The sequence below is a fragment of the Mus caroli genome, chromosome 5, assembly GCF_900094665.2.
Source record: "Mus caroli chromosome 5, CAROLI_EIJ_v1.1, whole genome shotgun sequence".
NCBI lineage: Eukaryota > Metazoa > Chordata > Mammalia > Rodentia > Muridae > Mus > Mus caroli.
Window position 1 is genome coordinate 59,561,307 of NC_034574.1, and position 6,890 is coordinate 59,568,196.

Consider the following 6,890-nt stretch of genomic DNA (forward strand, 5'->3'; position numbering starts at 1 on the left):
TGGCGCTCACTTTGTAGACCAAGCTGGCCTCGAACTCAGAAATCTGCCTGCCTCTGCCTCCCGAGTGCTGGGATTAAAGGCGTGCGCCACCAACGCCCGGCTTGCATTCTTATACCACTAGTCAAACATTTTTATACCCACTGAGCCATCTCGCTAGCCCTTGCCTTGATTTGAATTCTGACAATTTTCATACCTCTTATAATCGATTTTTGTATTTTCCAAGACTCTTTTCTCCTCTGGGAACACTGACCCAAAGGCTCCAAATTACTGTTAGAGAAAGCATGAATCCATTTATATCTGCCCCCAACTATTTGACAGAAAACAACCAGAAAAAATATTCGCTTCCCAGAGGAAGATTTGAAGTGGGGGGAAAATAACTTCACCCTTTCGAGACCACATGGCAAGTTCTTCAGAGTGTATTGTGTGGCGCTTCCGGGCAGGATAGAGATAGCAGAGAGATTATGAGGTGGAGCCAGGTGTGTGAGCTCTGTTGAGGATGATGAGAAGGACCTAGGAGTTTCTACATAGGAAAAAAATTTTAATTTATGAAGATTTTAAGAGTCTGGCAGGGCTGGAGAGATTGCTCAGAGGTTAAGAGCACTGGCTGCTCTTCCAGAGGTCCTGAGTTCAATTCCCAGCAACCACATGGTGGCTCACAGCCATCTGTAATGGGATCCAATGCCCTCTTCTGGTGGGCCTGAAGACAGCAAGTGTTTTCACATAGAATAAACAAATAAATCTTAAAAAAAAAAAAAAAGAGTCTGGCAAGATGGCTCTGCGGGCAAGGGTGTTTGTTCCTAGGCCTGATTACCTGAGATCACTCCCTGGAACCCACATAAAAAAGAGGGGCAAGAACTGACTCTGGCAGGTTGTCGTCCTCTGGCATCTCTGGATACATAGTATAATATAAACTTTCAAAAAATAATGTTTACGTCCGAGGTAGATACATTTGTACATGACATCCTTAAAATATTTTATTATGTATTTACTTACTTACGTGTGTGTGTGTGTGTGTATGTATACATGCCATGGCATGAGTGTGGAAGTTAGAATACAACTTGCCTCAGTTGGTTCTCTCCTCCTTCATGTGGGTACCATGGAGATCAAAGAGAGATCAAAGTCAGGTTGTCAGCCTTGGTGGCAGGTACCCTTATGAGCTGAGCCATCTTGCCAGCTTTTTAAATGCTTGGGAGAACATAAACCAGAATTTCTCTTCAGAGCGGCTTTTATGCAGCAATGCCATTCTGCAACCGTTCTACAGAAGTCCCTGCTCTATAAAAGCTTCTCTGTGCTCATTTATAATAGCTGCTTTAAAAAACAAATGTATTTGTTTTCTTTATTTATATGATGAGTACACTGTAGCTGTCTTCAGACACACCAGAAGAGGGTGTCAGATCTCATTACAGAGGGTTGTGAGCCACCATGTGGTTGCTGGGAATTGAACTAAGGTTTGTGGAAGAAAACAGTCAGTGCTCTTAACCACTGAGCCATCATCTCTCCAGCTCTGTAACAGCTGCTTAAGGGAGCAGGTAGAACGCAGAGAAATGAAAGGCAGGAGCACATATCTTGTTTCGATCCTATCGGGTACCTTTGTCACGGTCAGGGAGGTACAAAGCTGAGTGAGCTATGTTCTCTATCCTCTAAGATCGTTGTCTTAAAAAGAGAACAAAATGTCACCAAACATTCAGTTACAATCCTGACGTAACCAAGATTTATCTAGTACATTCCAGTAAGAGCCAAAAAGTTGCTCTTCAAGGGAAACGCTTGAACGCACAAACACACACACACACACACACACACACATTCACACACACACACACACACACACACACACACACACATTCACACATACACACACACATTCACACACACACACTCTCTCACACACACTCTCTCACACATACTCTCTCACACACACACACTCTTTCTCTCTCTCTCTCTCTCTCTCTCTCTCTCTCTCTCTCACACACACACACACACACACACACACCAGCAGGCCTTGATATACAGAGACTGGCTTTCTAAGTGTACAGCTAACCCCAAGTGTGCTCAGGAGTTGGCTTGGTACTCACAGCCCCAACATAATCTCCCAGAGCACTGATACCAGTCAAGGTCATAGGAAGGTCACAGGAAGTAAAAGAACAAACAAGCAAACAAACCGACTATTTCACAATGTTGCTTGGGCTCGGACACGGTCACTGTATAGCCCACAGGACACAGCTGCCTCCACTCTGAGCCTCTGGTCATTCTCTCCCTTCAAATATCCAGCCTCACCCTAGTCTACCCTTGATATAATCAGTGACAAGACACAGTCATAGCTTGCCTTTGGTCTCTGAGAACATTTAACCCAGAGCAAACCCATGTATCTTTGGACCCTCCTACAAGTCCACAGCCCAAATCCAGTAACAGGCTCTTCCTGTTTTCTGCTATTGAGAAGTTGCATAGCTGCGGACAGTGTGCCTCTCCACAGGCCTGCATACCTACCTGCTTTGTTCAACTACACATTTTGTCCTGGAGGGCTTTGAATAGAGCACATGGTCCTTTCTTTTTCTTTTTCTTTTTTAAAAAAAAACATTCTTCTTCTCTCCTTTCTTTCTCTCTTTCTCTTCTTCTTTTTTTAAAGATTTCTTTATTTCATGTATGTGAGTACACTGTCGCTGTTTTCAGACACACCAGAAGAGGGCATCAGATCCCATTACAGATGGTTGTGAGCCTCCATGTGGTTACTGGGAATTGAACTCAGGACCTCTGGAAGAGCAGTCAGTGCTCCTAACCACTGAGCCATTTCTCCTCCCCTCCCCCCCCCCCGCTTTTTCAAAGATTTATTTATTTATTTATTTATTTATATTGCAGTCAGTACTTTTAACCACTGAGCCATCTCTCCAGCCCCCCATGGTCCTTTCAAAGGTTTAACTTTTATTATGAACATAATTAACAATTTATACATTAGTTAGAGGTTATTTGACCTTTAATTCAGAATTATGAACCAAAAAAAAAAAAAAGCCGAGGTGTTGAGACCTGCCATCTACTCTACTGTACCCTCTGCTTTCAGTAATGTCCTTCCTCACGATGAGTCAAGACCTAGAAGTGTTTTGGTTTTTTTCTTCTGCACCCAGGAATTTCCAGGAACCTGAAGGATAGGCCTAGGTGACTTGTCAGCGGGTATCCTCATGCATCTTAGTATTGGTAAAGGTCAGGCCTATTAGTGTGAGCACGCGCTTAGCGTGAGCAAAGCCCCAGGTCTGATCTCAAGCTCCAGAGGAAGAATGTGTAAACATGTCAAGGTCAAGAGTATACTATGCATGTGGATCTCTTTAGTGTTCTAAAACAGAATCTTCAGCTAAGGAATTACAGAGGCCGGAATGAATTCTCTTCTGGCTCCTCGATCACCAAAACTAATGGTCAACAGATTGGTTAAATGTGACACTGTAGTGGAAAAAAATGAAGTTTATACCCTAGAAAGCACTTATCTAAAAATACCAGTAATTCCCATGATACAGAGGCTAAGACAAGAGGATCTGGAGTTCAAGGCCAGAAGTGGGGCATTGGGCTACACACAGACAGTCTGGTCTCCAGTCGAGTTGAGGTCTGAACCCTGGCAAAACCTGGTGGTGGTAATTCCCACCTACATGGGACAGAAGGTGTTCCCGCATGTCTCCTGGATCCCTGGCTCCTGTTGAAGTTACCACCCTCACAGCCCCCACAGGAGAGGCATGGCTGTTAGTCATGTACACAATGACCCAAGCTTCTGACCTTCAGGCTAGACTCCTCCCAGTTACCTAGCAACAACAAGATAACAAGCCCACTATAAGAGGGGCTGCTTGGCCCCTCCTCACTCTCTTAAGCTTTTACTTTCCTTACTCTCCCCCTTACTCTCTTACCTCTTACTCTCTCTTACCTCTTACTCTTTCTAACCTCTTACTCTCTCTAACCTCTTACTCTCTCTAACCTCTTACTCTCTCTAACCTCTTACTCCCTCTAAGCTCTTACTCCCTCTAAGCTCTTACTCTCTCTAACCTCTTACTCTCTCTAATCTCTTACTCTCTCTAACCTCTTACTCTCTCTAACCTCTTACTCTCTCTAATCTCTTACTCTCTCTAACCTCTTACTCCCTCTAACCTCTTACTCTCGCTAACCTCTTACTCTCTCTAACCTCTTACTCTCCCTCTTACTCTAGCCTTTCCTCTCTTTCCCTTCCCCCCTCTCTCCTCTTGGCTCTCTCTCTCTCTCTCTTTTACCTTCTTTCTTTCTCCCTGCCTTTCTACAATAAAGCTCTAAAACCATAGACTGTCTCTGTTCATCAAGGCCTATTGTGCTTGGACGATGGGATGGGCTTTCTTCTAAAGAGCCACTTCTAAGCTCCCCTCAGAAGGCCTTCCTGTGCTCCAGCCATGGACTGGACTAAGGACTTTCCCCTGAGTGGGAACCTTCTCCCCCTGCCCTCTTTTCATATCTCTGGGGCCTCTATTCTGTTCTCATCTCCTCTGCTGTATCCAGCATGGGATGCCAGAGGCCGAGAACCTGGTATGGGGGCTGCCCCTTGTCCATCCCCCGCTGAGTGGGGTCAGTGGCTTCACACAGCCAGATGTCCACCTGGGGACTGCCCAGAGCATAGGAACTCTGGCCGGACACAGGCACTCTCTCCCATCCCCCTCTTCCCCTACACCCACAGTCCCGCAGCCAGACTAAAAAGCCAGACTCTGTCCTTAGAACAAAATAAAAACACACAAGCAAAAGCCCATAAACCATCAGTGGCTGCGACGACAGAAAAAGTCCAGACAGGAAGCCAGATGTGAGACAGACTGGGAAAGGGCAACGTTTCATGTTGAAGCCATGGGGACGGAACTCAGTAGACTTAGCAAGCCTAAATAACTGTGCTGTTTACATCCAAGGCCACACAGAGAGACCCCCATCTCAGAAACAAAACCAGAAACTAAACCAAACAACAACAACAACAAAACAACAACTGTGCTGTTTAAAGTTCAAGGAAGCCTTTTCCAAGTCACAAGTGTTTAGAACAAGGTGGCAAAGGCATGTGGAGCTGTGCCAGCTTAGCGTGCCTAAGGGCAGAGAAATTACATATCTTGAGATTTAAGGGGGCATCTGGTCAGTTTTCTAGAAACCCAAATAGTCCATTTAAAAAAAAAAAAAATCAAAGACAACAATTTGCCAGCAGATGGCCCCCTGGATCCAGTTTATAATGAAACATACGCATGGCCCTAGTAACAAATCTTATTGAGGGTTTTTATTGTCTAGTTCGATCAGTTTTTCATGGAGTGGAGGAGAGGAACATTTTTATTTAGTTCTATACAAATGTTCAATAGGCCTTCCCCCACTTCATACCATGTTTCGTGGTCATGCTCAGGTTTGTTGTCACTGACATGCCTGTTGGCACATATTTGTGGAGCTATCTATGTGCTATGTCGTCTTTATGTGTCTATGATGTATTTTGACCATATGCAGCCTCCGTACCCATCTCTCGTCCCCCTCCACAATCCCCAGAACCCTTCCCTTCCTAATGTTTCCCCAACGGTTTGATATGTGTAAATATAATGAGTGATAACCAAGTCAGGGTAGCTAAGGTTTCTGTTTCTTTTATCATTTATGTTTGTAGTCTAAGCCTCTCTTCTAGCTCTTCTCTAATACATAGCAGCTTGTATATAGTATAACCACCCTACTGGGCTGCAGACTCTGAAACACACCCTGCCTGTAACATAACATGATACAGTTCTGTCCATTTTTGTGCAAATGGAAGTATTTCATGTGGTCTGATCACATTCCATGGTGTGTGTGTGTGTGTGTGTGTGTGTGCACGTGTGTGCGTCACATCTTCTTTTTGGTTTTGTTTTCTTTTTTTCTGTATCACCTCTTCTTTATTCAGCCACATGATCCTTAAACTTAAAATTCAAGTGAAGAATAAATAATAACTTAATTTTTCACGTTTCCTCTCTGTAGTTATAAACATAATTAAATGTTAGGACAATGTAGCTCTGACATTTCACAAGGGAATCCTGTGTTTATTAGACTATACATGCTGAATATTAGGGCACAGATATTCATTAAATATCATATCTCATATCTTACCATTTTCATAAAGTGAATAAGATGCAGATGCCAGAATATTTTGACTTTTTTTTTTTCTGAGACAGGGTTTCTCTGTATAGCCCTGGCTGTCCTGGAACTCACTGTGTAGACCAGGCTGGCCTCAAACTTAGAAATCCACCTGCCTCTGCCTCCCGAGTGCTGGGATTAAAGGCATGTGCCACCACGCCTGGCTTATTTTCACTTTTTAAAACCAAAACACACCCAGGAGATATAGCTTAGTGGGTAGAATGTTTGTCTAACATCATGAGGCTCTGGGTTCAATACCCAGCCCTATATCAACTGGGCGTGGTGATAAACCTATAATCTCAGCATTTGGGAGGATTGAGGCAAGAGGATTAGAATCAAGGTCGTCCTCAGCAACAAACTCAAGGCCAGTTTAGGCTGCAGCAAACCCTGTTTCAAAGGCCAGCCTAGACTACAGCAAACCCAAAGGAAAGGATAAGAGTCTACCATGTAGGACCAGCACTCCCAATGAGACTATTGATCAGTTGAAATTTTAGACTTGCCACAATTACCCTTGCTAAAGGAACACATTTTTAACTTACTGGTTTTTGTACATTCAGGATATTCGCTATAGAGAACTTTGTTGTGGTTATAACATGATCCCACAATTTATTGGTATTTATCTTATACATCTGTGTTCCACATTATCTCTTCCTCTTAATCCATGCCTTTAAAAATATGTTAACCGGGCGTGGTGGCGCATGCCTTTAATCCCAGCACTCGGGAGGCAGAGGCAGGCGGATTTCTGAGTTCGAGGCCAGCCTGGTCTACAGAGTGAGTTC